A 17,744-nucleotide genomic window follows, 5' to 3' on the forward strand; every position below is an offset into this window, starting at 1 on the left:
TAACATATTCTGAATATACAGAGAAGGGGAAGAAAATGGGACAAGTAATCAGAATAAACGAAAAGGTAGTAATCCCACTTACCTTTGCTTGCCAATTGTAATTTTTTTTTCTTTTTTTTTCTGTACAGACACAACTGACAAGGTCCAATTAACAGACTCAGGTTGAGGCATACGAGAAGATTTCTCTGTCTGTTGGGCCATCGTAGTTCATGTTTCAGATGGTGATAGACTCGGAAAACCTTTATGTACGACTGTGTTCAAAATTGCTGGCAGATTTGTGTTTATAGTATGCACATGAGAGGTCAGTCAATGACACTGAAGAACTTGTTGACTTACTCGGTCATGTTCGGAGGTAAAAATCCCTCACCTTACATTTCCTCTTGGTTTTGTTTTGAGTCTCTGCTACTTAAAATGGCTTGGTTTAATAACATCCTCCATCAAGAATAATTGAACTTGGTCGTTTGTGAATTTTTCATTTGCTGGATCAAAATATCGAGCTTTATTTGCAATATAATGACAGTCTGGAGTCAGGTCGCTGGACAGCTTTGGTTTGGCAACTTTGATGTGAGTTAGACCACAGATATTGCATTTTGGTTTATCTACACCGAATACCAGAGTAACATATTCATCTTTCCCCAGGAAAGGCTTTCTGGGGATATCATCCGTGCAGAGGTCAGGGAGAATGGAGAATTCGATGTTCTTATACTCACAGTCTTGAATGTTGGTTTTGGATATACGTTATCCTTCCACCTATAATAAAACTCACTTACTCATTTCTGCTTTTTAAAAAGTATCCGATTAATATTATTAAAGGGCAATAGAAAACGATCAACTCAAACTCTGAAGCAGAAAGGTTAACAAATTTCAGCTGGAGTAGCAGGGGTACTACTCTACACACAAAGGCAAAAGTGTAAAAGATTGTAAAGCTGATTTTCATTGCTTCAGCAGAAGTTATTCACGAACATTCGCAAATTAAGCATAGAAAATCGGGTCACAGGCTTTTGCATAGAAATTGAAAGGAAAATGAGTTAAATCGACCAAGAAAATCGACTTTAATTATCTAAAGATCTCGCCACTGAATTTAGATGAAGACACCGATATAGCTGACAAGGGTGCCATATACAAAGGGATATGGCACGCCCTCTTCCTCTTTACTCACGATACTAAACGCAGCTTGACAAAGATAAAAGAGAACGTTATTAAATTGTTGCGATGAATTTATCAAACTAGACTTATTGAGAATGAACATAATACTTATTCATGAGGTATATATCAAAGTTTCACGTGACTTGAATAATTGTCAGTTTCATACTCTGTTATTTCTTATAATGAGGAAAAATAAAAGCCACTTTCCTGTATATTCAGTGATGAATAGGTGAGATCAGCAGTCCAGAGTCAGTCGCTAAGGCATTCACTGTCATTATTTATTTATCTAAAGGCCGATCATGAATGCCAGAGGCAAGGGACAGTGACAGTACTCGAACTAGCAGAACAATGCCCTAGATACTGGTCATGAATACATATGATCAGCGCCCAAGACTCTCCACCCAAGCTAGGAGCAGGTGGGGCCCGGCAATAGCTGCTGATGAATCAGCAGGTAGACCCGTAGGCTCCCCAAATACCACACCTCTCAGCTAACAAGGATGGTAAGGTTACGGATAGTACAAGAACCTATCTAGTTTGAGTGGGACTCGACTTCCAGTCCGGCAGAACCCCAGGCAGGGACGTTTCCAATAAACCATCACAACCCATGACAGTTCCAGACTCACTATAAGAAATCAGAAATGTAAACTTGTGTGAATCCAGTTACCATTTTACTGCCAGGTGGCGCGAGCGGTAGGCGATGTATAGAAATAACAGTTCTATAGTAATTATCTGGTGATTTATATCTTTGTAAACACAGTCTTCAGCCAATATAAAGAGAGCACTATGTAGATACAACTAACTGACTGGATGAATGAGTAAACAGAACAAAAAAGAACTGAGGGTATTCACAGTTATCAACCTTTTATATAGACATAGGAAACATAATAAAATCACACCGAAACATGACGTTACTACTCATAATACAGACCTAAAGAAAACAAATTTGGAACCATATACTGTATACTTCGTACTTTATTCAATGCTCCTCACCATTTACTATTTCTGTGATGTTTGGTTAGTTTCTCTCACCTACTTACATTTTTTATTCTGACATTTAAATTCTGTTATAGATCCATAGATTATATTATAAACTGGTCTTGCAGAAATTGCAATATTCTATTCTTACAGTAAACAGTAACTCTTGTTTCCTCATTTCATGATTTCAAGGAGAGTGAAATTGTTTTTATACAAGATTTTTGTTCTTTATAAGCCCATCCTTTCAGGTAACTTTCATGTGATTCAGTTTGGAAATTTGACACCAAATTCATGTTCTATTATTCAAATCTACCTGTACGGAATGTCCTAGAATTATATTGATTTTAACCACTCTAGAGTTTGTGGGAATATATTTTAGATTTTTAAAATCTTTATCGATCTTCAGAATTCTCTAAGAGACTAGCATGTACGCAAATCATGCTCTGAGAATGTAATTAAGAATTTTCGTAAAGAGTGTCAGTAGTATTACCTTCGTGGTACAAGTTTTCTAACACTCACTTAGTTTTCCACATGCATTTTCACGGTGGTACTGTATATAGGCTATACTATGTGTATAGATATTAAAGGTACTGGATAGTAGTATCTTATAACTGAATCCAATCTTATATTTTTTCGTTGACGATGAATGACAGGTAACTTAAAATCTGACTTCTTTATGATTCTACCATTCATTAGAAAAGGTAAAATTGATAAACCTTTTATAGCAAAAAGTCATTATCGATTTCAAAAGAAAGCGTTTGTGAAATTTTCTTGCCTACTCTTTATATTTTCTTTCAGAGTTACTCTATCCCTACCTACATTTCTATTTGTGGAAGAATGACAAGTTTTAGGTTATAAATAGCTTATGCAGTGTTTCTGTACAGAATATTAGTATTCCACGTTTCTGGATAAAACTGGGATCATTTGATCACGTGATCCATTCAAGAAGATACTAGTGTATTGATATTTAAACGGTAGACGATGTGGTTCGTGACTACATAAGATTAGATTTTGGACACTTGCTTTATACATCGATAACTACCGAACGGGATTAAACTAATGATAGGGATTTAAAATAAAATTTAAGACATTGTTTAGTATATATTCTTTTTCTATAGATGAATTTGTGATGGCTTAAGAGTGTTTGGTAGCAATACATTCTTCATACTCATTCGAAAATAACTTAATAACGTCTCCAGTTCTTAGACTACCAAATGAATCTTCTTACAATTACCTTTAAAGCAGACATTTATGCTTAGAACATAATATATTTCTTCAAGAAATTTCTTCTAAAGTATTGTTTGATTGCTAACTCCATGACTTCTAAAGACATAATATCATTTTGTATTAATTCCTGACCCGTCTGATGAGTTGAGTAAGGCTGAGAAAAGATGCAACTAATAGTAATAGATGGTGAATGGTGAAAGTTGACTCGATCCACCGATTCTGCTATACAGTAAGAAGAGGTTTGAAGATACTTTATAACCACTAAATAATCAAATAGGGCAACTATTATTCACTGTGCTAACCAATGAGTTAATAATCCCGAATCTAACTTTTTTCCAAGAAAATCTAATTTGGTTAACTTCATATTTCCCTTTGAACCAATTTTTAAGGGGAATGGTACAGCCTTGGATGCTGGAGACTTTTATTCTTAACAGGTTTTAAAGCAAGTACAGGGCCAGCGCAGCTAGGGTCGGGACGGGGGGGGGGGGGGGGGTTGCCTTTTGAAAATGCCCCGGGCTTCCAAGAGAAGAGGGCCTCCAAAGAAGGGTCAGAAAATAAAGATATATAAGTATACATTAAAAATTACAGCCAACTCACCAGGGTAAAGGGGAGGGTGGCCTCTATACTAACTCAGACCCTAGAACCCCAAATCTTTAGCTTTGGTCCTGAGCACACACTGTATGCTTTGCTCAGAGTGCCCGTAATGTATTCCAGTTTTTAAGGGTAGAATAGTTCCTGGAAACTTCTCTTTTGTATGTCAAGAAATCATTTTAGGTAGTTAGTGTTTCGGATTAAGAGGATTACAATATATTTCCAACACAATCCCTTTAAATTTCCATGTTCAGAATTTTCAGAGAACATTTGATTTGTCGTTTTTTTTTTACAGTTGTGCTTATTATTTGTATTTCAACAGAGCCCTAACATTTTGTGATGTGCCTTAACAGGTAAAGTACAAATTTGGACCAAGAATCAGCTTATCTTTCAACATGTGTCAAGTGTTATTCTCCAAGAGTTTAAGTCTAAGATATCATCCTCGTGTTGCCATAGAATAATATGTTATACAAGCAGTTACATTTTGGTTTGCTGAAAACTTTATAGAAATTCCCATGCAAACGATTTTTGTACTAAATAGAATCAAATTCATCCCACAGAGGAAAAGTTATAATCTAAATTTGAGCTAATCATGAAGACTATTCTATAAAAATCTGCATATTTAGAAAAGAGGGTTTGGATGAACCCAACGTCCACCCGTCTTATCTTATATTTTGGGTTCTGGAGCTATTCTATTCACAAGCTGCTTGGTATTTCAATTCCTGTGAAAACAAGCTCAGCATCCTACAACCTAGGCTAAGGTGAACAGGTAACTTTTTTTTTTTTTTTTTTTTTTTTTTTTTTGGTTATAGAGCATTTTTAGGTGTATGAGGAAAGAGGAGAATGTATAAAGAATATGCCAGACTATTCCGTGTATGTGCAGGAAAAGGAAAAATTAATCATAACCATGGAGGGATCCGATGTGGTATTATATGGCTAGTCAAAGGTCCCCATAACTTTCTATAGGTAGTATGCTTAAATAGAAAATATTAGGAAAATCTGGAGTTGAGCTGATTAGTATTCATGTTAATATTTGGTTTAAAGCATAATTGGTGGAAATTGATTCTTATTACTTTATTGTGAAAGAACTCATGAAACTCAAAAGCAGAAAATACTCGACTTCTGATTATCTGGTAGTTAGGGGTAAGCTCTTATGTGTTTGCAGAGTGCAAATGGATCTACCCAAGCCTTTTTGCAATTTGTATTTTACTTATTGATCTTTCATTGTCTGATTTATTACTAATGCTCAGATCTTTTTATGTATATGAAACTCGTCTTGGGCATGAATATGGTAAAACATTTTGTATAAGAGTAGGCAAGAGTTTGAACATGAACATATCAAAATTATATATTTTGACCTAACTGAATAAAGAATTATCATAAATGGCAAATCAATAAAGCAAATTAATTATCCCATAATCCATTCTTAAGAATTAAAAGAAAATAAACAAAAAGTATGAGCGGGAAAAAAGAATTAGGGCAACGTCACGAAAGTCAGAAGACAAAATGCCTGTTATAACTCAGTGGTGCCAGTACGAAGAGAACCACCGAATACAATTTAGTTTTAGAAACTTGATTTGAATCTTGGTCATGATCCTTCCTGACTCTAAAGACTAAAACACATTTTATCTTCAAATTTTAATTTTAGATACTGACGTTCATTGTTGTCTTTTTTTTTTTTTTTTTTTTTTTTTTTTTTTTTTTTTTTTTTTTTTTTTTTTTTTGCTACAGAAATGTTACACAAAAGTAATTTGCCTTTATAAACACATTTTTCATTTTTCTTTAGTTTATAATCTAATTTCCACTGTAAAAGTGTCAATAACTATAGTAAAGGTAGCATCGTATTGCTTTGTTTTATCGACAGTACAGTAGTCAATCTAATCCGTGTTTATAAGTTTCCAGTTTACTACCAAATAAAATCAGCCCAAATTCGTACTTTATTGCCTCACTTTTACAGTACTAAAATGAGATATAGGTGAATTCAACACACCATCTTCATTTAATCGTAGGATACATTGTGACATCATTAATCTAATCTTATATTAAAACAAGAAAAATACGCAATGAAACATTGCTAAAACTTTGTTAAAGACTTAAAAGGCTTAGTATAATTGAACTAATATAGACCTTGAAAAATACTTAGTGATTTATGATAGACTGGATAAATCCCATCAATATGCAAGCACCGTCGGTAATTTTTCTTTAAAAAGATAAGTGGATTGCTATTTCAAGACAACCAGATATGTGTAACCAAAGAGACGAATGGAAATGGATATGGACATGTAGACCAGAAATGAAAATGTAAATCATACGGTTCTTATTAAAGATTGATACTAATTTAGATATCAATTCGCCGTTGTTAATGATAAATAGAGGCAGATAGAAAGATAAATAGATAGAAGGAAAGCAATAATTAGGAGTCTCATCAACGGCTACGGACTGGAGCAAGCAAATAAAGTTTCTTATGAAATAAATGATTTAACATAAAATTGTTAGAAGTTTAGTTGATGTTAATGTTAATTTGGTTCAAAAGTTTAAAGGCCTCTCATGAATGGTAGAGGCAAGGGAGAGTGATAATGCCATAGCTAGCAGAACAATGTCCTATCCTAGAGACTGATCATATATATATATATATATATATATATATATATATATATATATATATATATATATATATATATATATATATATATATATAAATACATATATATGTATATATAAATATATATATATATGTATATATATTTATATATATATATATATATATATATATATATATATATATATATATATATATATATATATATATTTATATATATACCATAATGGCATTTGATACCGAATCCTACCTTGGGAATATATATCTAATGGAATTCATTAATTATAATAGCTTCTGGCTGGGTAGAGATTCGAACCCCTGCCTTTCAGCCAAAAGCATGCCTGCGAGAAATCTCTTGATAGCTCAGTTAGTGGACTTCTTGCAGGCACGGCTTCGGCTAAAAGGCAGGGGTTCGAATCTCAACCCAGAGAGTTCTCGCAGGTATGATTTCGGCTGAAAGGCAGGGGTTCGAATCTCTACCCAGCCAGAAGCTATTATCATAAATGAATTCCAGTGGATATATATTCCCAAGGAAGAATTCGGTATCAAATGCCATTGTGGTTGATATTTACATTGATTGAAATCACTAGTGTTATATATATGTGATCAGCAACCAAGCTCCCTGTCCACCCAAGTTAGGACCAGGGAGAGCCAGGCTAGTGTTACTAATAGCTCAGTAGGTAGAGCTATAGGCTCTCCCAAATTCCTCAGCCTTAGCTCCCAAGGATGGTGAAGTTGCAGACAGTACAAGAAACTACCTAGCTCGAGCGGGACTCGAACGCCAGTCCAGCTATCGCCAAGCAAGGACGTTTTCAAAAGGCTACCACAATAAGTAAATCTAAATTCTTACTAATAGAATGGATTAATTTATGATTTTTTTATGACTATATATTCAAAATGTGTGACCTCTTCTACACTAGATTTTAATTTCTTGACTGCATTAGGAAATAATTTGAATTAGTATACTGTATTAATCAAAATGATTAAATTTTTGACGATAATTTTGATAGCTTTTTACTTGTTTAAGCAAATGCCAAATGATACTTCGGTTACTATAAAAGAAGGACAAAGACAGAAACTGATTGTTGAAAGTTTTCAAGGAAGTAATGATAATTACAAGGAAGAGCATACTAAATATTCCAGTATTGATAATTAGGTCAAAAGAAAAGCCAGGAATTAATTGAGAGAATGTTCAGGCAGAAAAGCAGATAAAGCTGACAAAGCTATTATTCAGGGTGTGGCTATGGTGTAAGAGTTGCTCATAAAATTATTAATGAAATCACTACGGGGGAAAGAAGAAGCAGCATATACCCATCAAAAAGAGAGATGGATCTGGTATAACAACAAAAGATGAAGAAAGACAACGTTGGATGGGACTCTTAAGTGAGGTCATGAATAGGAGATATGGAAGGAATAATTTTATCTATATACCTGAAGCTAAGGAAAACCTCGATGTGCCCATAAATGAATTCAATCGAAGCTTTTATTAAAAGAACTCAAGAGATGGAAAACCCCTGGATATGATGGAATAGCTGCGGAGATGAATTGACAACCAGAATAATTATAATATTATTTTGTAGAATGTGTCATGAAGAGGCAAAACCTGATGAATGGGAGCTAGGTTTGTTGGTGAAAATGAAAAAAAAGGAGATCTGGCTGATTGCAATAATTACAGAGGCATCACACTTACGTCAGTTGTCATGAAAAAATATAGTATGCTTATTCTAAAGAGACTATAGAGAAAGACTGACATAAAGCTGAGAGATGAACAAGTAGGATTTAGAAAAGGTATGAATTGTCCTGATCACATTTTTCATTTTAAGACATGTTGTACAACAATGTGTAGAATATAGAAATCCACTTTTGATGGCATTTGTGGACTATGAAAAACCCTTTGATAGTGTGCACCGGCCAATTTTGTGGAGAGTCCTACGTTATTATGGAGTTCCTCTTAAATGTGTAAATTTGATCAAGTCTGTTTATGAGCATGGCAGAAGTAAAGGTAATGTTAGTGAAGTCCTATTAAATAAACTTTAATTGAACAATGGAGTACTCTAAGGGAATGTGTTGTCACCTATGTGGTTTACCCTCCTCATGGATTGTATAATGCATAGAACAGTTGGCATGGTGGAGAAGAATTAGACTGGATTGGTGATAGGAAATGAGTTGATCTAGAGTATGCTGATGATACTGTCCTTATTAGCAGAACTCCACAGGATTTGCAATGCTTGTTTACAAGAATGCATGAAATATCACAAGAGGTTGGGCTTAAGATAAATGGAAGACAGGCAGATGATGAGAACGGACTATGCAATGGAAGATGAAATATCATTGGAATGAGAAAGGATTAACGAGGTAGAATCATTGAAAAATTTGGGAACTATGATCTCAAATAAAGTATCTTTAGTATTGGAGTTCAATGAAAGATTGAAAAAAGTAAATCAGACAATGGCTAGTTTAAGTATAATTTGGAAATCAAATCGCCTGAAATTACATGTAAAAATCGGGCTATATAGTAACTTTGTGAGATTAGTGTTACTGTATACATATGAGTCCTGGTATGACAATGATTTTGTAGGTTTGAGTATAAAGCCCTCAAAAGGATATTGGGAGTTAAATATCAGGGCAGGATTAGAAATTAAACTTTAATAGAAATTAATCGAGTACCATATGTGGATGAGACTATGGCGAGGGGTAGATGGTGATGGTTTGGGCATGCTCTTCGCACTCCTCAAGAGAGATTTGTTCACCAAACTTTTAACTGGGCTCCACAAAGCACTAGAAGAGTTGAAAGACCAAAGCCCACATGGTTGAGGCCTATGAAGCGTGAAGTAGGAGATGATGAATAGAGAAGTATTGATTTAAAAGCTCAAGATAGAGACGACTGGCGAAATATAACAGAAGCCCTTTACAAATGGACCATAAATAGTGTGATTTCTATCTCTGATATGGACAGAAATTGCATTGTTATATTAAGTATATCTTACACTTTTTTATGCTGTTCAATTCTCTTTTCAGGACATTTCTTAGTTTGACCGACTTAAAATTTTTCACATGAATTACAGAAGATGATATACACAGTCATACTTTCAGGAGAATTCATCATAAGTTTTATTATGGGTGCTGTATTCATTGTAGCAATGCTTTTAAATGATACACTAAATTTATAGTTTTTAAACAATTTGGGAATATCTTTAGAATTGGTCGTGTATGGGAATATATGTAAGTTTCTTGTTTATATCCTTGTGTATTATTATTACTAAAGAACGTCTTTTTTGCGGTTCTTTCCGGTACTCTAATTTCTTTCCTAATCTCGTTGACTTTATTGTCAATATATTCACGGCTGTAAACCCATAAAAATAATAAAGTGAATACAAATTTCATACTTTATTGCTTGAATATATCATTACATCTCATTATACGGTAATTCAAATACGATTAATTGAAATTATTCTCCAACGCTATTGTGAATTCCATTGACGTTTCAAGCTATTGTGTCGTTAACCTATCAAATAAACGTTTAGATCAAAATATGATGGATTGTCTGAATTTCTCCATGTCATCGATTGCAATGATAATATACTTCAAATATGACAAATTGTGTAATCTGTTAAAATTAAATGATATTTCGGGAAAGAAAATATAAATGATTAAGGAAATTACATACAGCAATATGAAAAAACCAGTGGTACTAAATTGCCCAAAAAGATTTAATAAAGCATGTGCTGAGATCAAGGGAGATGATAACATAGAATTGACAAAAGCTGACAGTTCAGGGGCACTGGTAATCAAAAATAATGATGATTATATATAAAATTTTTAAATTCCTTGATTGATGAAAGCTCGTATAGAGAATTAAGAAAAAACATGAAAAAAATTACTGAAAGAAAAGGAATATTCTATATGAAAAACAGTTTTGTGCAGGCCGTATATGTATGGGACCATTAAAACTCATGGGACACATTATCCCGCTGGGTCAAGGATTAGTTTTGTGGGTTCAGCAAAGTGTAACTAATCTAGATACTTAGTTAATATCCTTAATCCATTGAGTAACACCATTTCAGAGTAAAAAATAAGAAATAATGTATGATTAATTAGCAAATTATTTCTGATACCTTAGAGTGAAGGTAATTGGAATTATAATCTTTTGATAATACCAAAATAGAATGAATTAAACTGTGCATACAATAATGTACATTTGAATTTAATGGGGGAATTTTAAACTCAAACGTTTGGTATAGCCATGGGAAATCCCTTATCTCCAGTATAAAGTAACGTATACCTGATCATTTAAAATGGTTTCGCTATTTAGATGACGTGTGGCCAGGAAAGGGAAATTCAGATAACTTTTTTGATAGACTGAATGGCTTGTTACCATCAATATATTTTACCATAGAGTTACAGAGAAATTATAGTTTACCCTTTTCTTAATGCCATGTAATGATGGATTCAAGCTTAGTACATTGAGAAACTCAACCAATATCTCTGCATATAGGCATTTCTATTCAAATCAAAGTTATAGTTTAGAAAATCAATATTCACTTCAATATCTTTGAGGTTGTTATAGGTTTACTGTTCTAAATACATTGATGATGAAATAAACGAGATTATGACTATAAGTAAGAAATAAAAGTAACTTGTTTTACACAATGCATTAAGAACAGCAAAAAAGAACTTTCGTAATATCAATGGAAAAGCTATTCACTGTTGAAAATTCGCCGTAAATAAAACGGTAAAAATCCTGGAATAAATGTTGCCAGACATTTACCATTTTAAAAACGGAAATATTAACGTAAAGGAGTGATACTACAGACACCAACCCTAAAATATGATAACAAAATATGGTGAAATTACGGTCGCCTGTATTTTACTGAAATACGACTGAAAACAGTAAATTTTTACGGAGAACTTCCGATTAAGATAACAGTTTTTATTAACGGAATACAAAAAATACGTGCATTTCCATAACCTAATAATTTTAAAAAACTTCCCCAATTGTTTAAAAATTCCATTATTAGTGTTCCATTTAACAACAATAACACAATGAAAACACCACTCGTAATAAATTCTCCTGAGAGTACCAAGGGATGCGTTTATCATATCCCCTGCAGTTCATGTGGAAAAAAATTGATATCAATCCATCTGGCAAATCTCCTGAAAAGAGAATTGAACAACATAAGACAAATGTAAGGCATGCTCAAGATGACAGCACACTCTTTATGTTAGAGATAAAAATCATATCAGTAACTGGTTATTTGCAAAGAAATTAGTTCATCCATATACCTTAGTAGAAGGAATTGTTATAGTTCAGTTCAACTTTATAAAAGAAATTCAACAACAATCTAGATATTGGACATGAAATGTACAAACTCAATTCATTTATATACAAAGAGATAAAAACTTTAAACAATCTAATTTTCTTTAAGGAGGTCTGAACTTGGTGATACTTGATATCTATTTTAGGAATAATGTGCCCATATTGTATAGGTATGTAGGATATTGGTCTTTATTTGTACAATAATAGTTATGTATGTATATTTGATTGTGATTTTATGCATTTACTTTAAAGATATTTGTATGTGTTTTTCTACATATATGTATAAGCATTGGTACGTAAAATACACACATACATAAATAAATAGTACATACATACATACATACACATCATGTATATATATATATATATATATATATATATATATATATATATATATATATATATATATTGTATATATACAATATATATATATATATATATATATATATATATATGTATATATATATATATATATTTATATATATATCAAATATGTGCACAGACATACATACATATGTATATATACATATATATCATCACCATCATCATCAGCCGTTACTAGTCTACTGCAGAACAAAGGTCTCAGACACACACACACACACATATATATATATATATATATATATATATATATATATATATATATATATATATATATATATATATATATATATGTACATATACAGTATATGTATATATACATACATACACAGCATATATATATATATATATATATATATATATATATATATATATATATATGTGTATATATATATAAAATATATATATATATATATACATATATATGTATATATACATACATACACAGCATATATATATATATATATATATATATATATATATATATATATATATATATATATATATATATATATGTGTGTGTGTGTGTGTGTGTGTGTGTGTGTGTGGATATATATATATATATATATATATATATATATATATATATATATATATATATATATATATATATATATATATATATATATATATATATATGCATATGTGTGTCAGGCCAGGAGTTAATTTCATATTAGATAAGTTAATAAATACATGTAATTAGCTATTAAATAAATTTTTGATCATTAAGTAAATGATAGAGAGACAAATGAAGTTAGTGGATCTCGTAAAGGTAAAGGAATGTTTTATAGGGAGAGATGAGAATAGAGAGCGAAGTGGTAGTGCATTCGTTAAAATGCTGAGATTGCATAAATCTTAGTCATAATATCTATAGTGTGAGGAACGCGAGAGATGACTCTCTCGCAAATTGCCACGTGCTGCTTCCGATGAATCACCAAACAGCGGGTGAATGACGTCACCAAGACGCTAACTGCAGGGGACCAACTAAACAAAGGAAATTATCGATGACCTGATGAAAGCTTTTCACACCTTAAATAGGATTCTGCGAGAAAGAAGGACCACTCTTCCCTTCCCAGTCCGCACAGTAAAAGATCCAAAGGGACCTCTACCAGTTCCCCCCATCTTGGAGCAAGGCCCCACACCAAGTGCTGATATGACCAGCTCTCGTTGCTTTAAGGACTGCAGTACACCTTGGCTGCTCAGCAGAAGGAGAGAAGTTAAAGAATTCCATTTTGCCCTTCTACCCAAGAGGTGGAAGAATACCTTTAACTCCTGCCCGCGATGTATGAGGAATTTATCCAGACGAGGTGTCCATGGGAGGGCACCTGTCCAAGACCGAGTTCCCTTATTGCCTGATCAGGGGGCTCATGGATTTCACAACCCATTGTGAAGTACTAATCTACGCTTCCGGCCCTCCATTCTTCAAGAGAAATAATTTGTTCTCAGTTTTTTGTATTAACTTAACTCTGTAAATGTTAATGTTAACGTTAAAGTTCAATCAGGAAAGAAACGAAATAGGACGACATTTTATCTGCACCCTACTCTTGAGGGGTATAAATTCAATCTATTGCACTGACTCAGATTTTATTGGTATTAACAACTCAGCTTGTCTCGAAAGGAGTGAATAATAACTAAAAATTACAGTAAAGCTTCCGTAAAGTAAATTCTGCCCCAGCAGCTTCACAGACACACACACGTACACACACACACACACACACACACACACACACACACACACACACACACATATATATATATATATATATATATATATATATATATATATATATATATATATATACATGTACACACACACACACACACACACACATATATATATATATATATATATATATATATATATATATATATATATATATATATATATATATATATATATATATATATATCATTAACATCATCATCAGCCGTTACTAGTCCACTGCAGAGCGAAGGCCTCGGTCATGTCCTTCCCCTTGCGTCTGTTTATGGTCTTTCTGTGCCAGTCACATACGCAAACTTTCTTAGTTCACCAATTAATCGTCTTCTCTTCCTTCCTCTGCTTCTTTAACAATCTCTAGGGACACATTTTGTTATTTTCAATGTCCATCTAATGTCTATTGTCTGTAATTCTTATTATATGTCCTGCCTATGTCCATTCCATTTTCTTACATGTTAAAATATCCTCTTCTTTACTTTAACCTCACATCTAATTTCTTTAAAAAGAAAAGTATTTAATGAGATGGTCCTACCAGTATTAACTTATGCATCATAAACTTGGAGCCTTACTAAATCCTTAGAATATAAGCTTGTCACAACTCAAAGAGCTATGGAAAGAATAATGATGGGAATAACACTAGGAAAGAGAAAAAGACCAACATGGATATATATATATATATATATATATATATATATATATATATATATATATATATATATATATATAAATATATATATATATATATATATATATATATATATATATATACAGTATGTATATATATATACACACACACACACACACACACACACACACACACACACACACATATATATATATATATATATATATATATATATATATATATATATATATATATTTATATTTATATATACATATATATTTATACATATACATATACATATATATATATATACATATATATATATATATATATACATATATATATATATATATATATATATATATATATATATATATATATTTATCATTACAGCTGGCAAATTACGCAAACTCCCGAGCTCCAAACTCACCTGCTTATATTTACATAATTCATATAACCGAGCTCTGAGAATAATACGCAACTCCCAGATGGCAATATAAATTATAAGAACACTGAATATCCAAAGGTCTCTTACGTTACTCTTGAAACAAAAATGGGTGATTATTTATGTGAAAAAAAGCAACCTCTTACTTCGGTTCTTAGTCAGGGATTACGAGCAAAGCATTGATAGAAAATATTGGTTATTGAAATAATATACACTTTAAACAAATAAATATATTTTATAAAAAATTAACAATAATACAGAAGAATTAACACCAAAATTAAATCACTCAAAATATTAAATCTGAACAAAACCTTAGACTAAGACATGAAAATGTTACTCTATGAAAATTATACAATCACTTGTTTCACTGGAAATTAATTTATAAAAATATCTAATTTTAATAATTAATGAAAAGAGTTAACACTTTAACACTCTAATAAATATATAATACTAAAATTTACATATATGTAACGGTTACACTTACGATCTTAGTTCACACGAGGTTACCGAATAGTTAAGCAAAATAAATACACTTCACTATATTACCTGAATCTCAAAGGGCCAGTTACAAAAATTTATATGATAATGTACTTGCATTAACACACTACACTTGAATTAACAGCCAATAAATTTCACCAACGTTTGAACAACACTATACGTGATATATGTTAGGTAAAAAAATTATTCACATTTGAGATGCCACACACTTGAAAGGGGAGAGGGCAGGCAAAGTTTAGCTCTTTCAAAGGGATGGGCTGGATCTCTTCTGCTGCTTATGCATCCCTGGGTGCCATATACAGTATATTGACTCAATTATTCTAGAATTTTCTAATAGATAATTCTCGTGACGTGGGGGCAAGGCTCTAGCGGCGTAAGGTTGCCAATGTAATAAATTTGAAAAAAGGGGTCCTAATCTCGCTTGCAAGGCAACTTTCTCACAGCTAACTCCACCCACCTCCCTCTTGTGATAATGAAAAGAGTAAATCTAATTCGAGAATTTTCATGCTCTTTCTAACCACGTGGAAACATAAAGATGACGTAATCCTCGTTCTCATACCTCGTTTATGTCATACAGCATACTTAAACGAGATTACATAAGACTTCGTAACAAAATACGTGAAATAAAAAGTTAATTCTTAAAAATGACGTAAATTTACATATACCAATTGAATGAAAATATAATTACATGAATGACAAAATTCTTTAGTAATTTACATACATAACTTAATCCTACAAGAGTGGAACTCACTTTACTAGTTGGCTATTCATCTCTTAAATACACAAATAAAGTACATGAATAAAATATTTACTCTTATACTAGACCAGCTTCGTAGGAATATCTCTCTCTCTCTCTCTCTCTCTCTCTCTCTCTCTCTCTCTCTCTCTCTCTCTCTCTCTCTCTCTCTATATATATATATATATATATATATATATATATATATATATATATATATATATACTTTATATATATATCAAACAACAAAAAGAAATGCAGCCAATTCTGGTCCACTGCAGGACAAAGGCCTCAGACATGTCAATTCATGTGTTGGGTTTGCCCAGTTTTCATCACCACGATGGCGAGTGCAGATTGGTGATGGTATGGTGGGATATTTTCATCTAATCGCTTACAGCAAAGCAACCTAGAAAGGGATACAATATATATATATATATATATATATATATATATATATATATATATATATATATATATATATATATATATATATATATATGTATAAATAAATAAATAAATATATATATATATATATATATATATATATATATATATATATACATATATATATAAATATATGTATATATATATATATATATATATATATATATATATATATATATACAGTATATATATATATATATATATATATATATATATATATATATATATATATATATATATATATATATATATATACTGTATATATATATGTACATATATATATATATATATATATATATATATATATATATATATATATATATATATATATATACGTGTAAATACATACACACATATATGTGTATATATTGAGAGAGAGAGAGAGAGAGAGAGAGAGAGAGAGAGAGAGAGAGAGAGAGAGAGAGAGAGATTTTAAATGTAAATGATACCAACTAGGAATGTAACATTCTAACAAACTAAACCGTCATAAACGCTCAGTCCTTTGAAGGTCGGGTAAAATGAAAATGCTTGTAAATTCCAGCGTCTTCACTTAATTAAAGATATTACTGAATTTGCAGCTTTTATACTTAGGGAAATTCTAATTATCTTTTGTTTTAAGCATCCTTTCAATATTATTCTTGTGACTTAAGCTAAATTTTGCTTTTTTCGAATTAATTTTACACAGAATTTATTATATTTAATGTTATCCATTGCAGAATGATACTGAAATTAATTTACATTGTCAGTTAATATAATCTGATTTTCCTTATTTTTTAAAGATTGATAATGTCTTGATTAATCACATAATGTTAGTCTTCTATAAAAAAAAAAAAGAACTTTTTTTGTTCTGGTATTAACTCCTTTTTTAACTATACAAGGCCTCGTTAGAGAAAGACTTTACTCTATTGGTCGATTTATAATGCCCTATCATTATTATTATTATTATCATTATTATTATTATTATTATTATTATTATTATTATTATTATTATTAATTTTGTGGTTGTTGTTGTTAAGAAGTGTAAACGTTTGGGACCTTAA

Source organism: Palaemon carinicauda, chromosome 41, assembly GCF_036898095.1.
Source record: "Palaemon carinicauda isolate YSFRI2023 chromosome 41, ASM3689809v2, whole genome shotgun sequence".
Taxonomy (NCBI): Eukaryota; Metazoa; Arthropoda; class Malacostraca; order Decapoda; family Palaemonidae; genus Palaemon; species Palaemon carinicauda.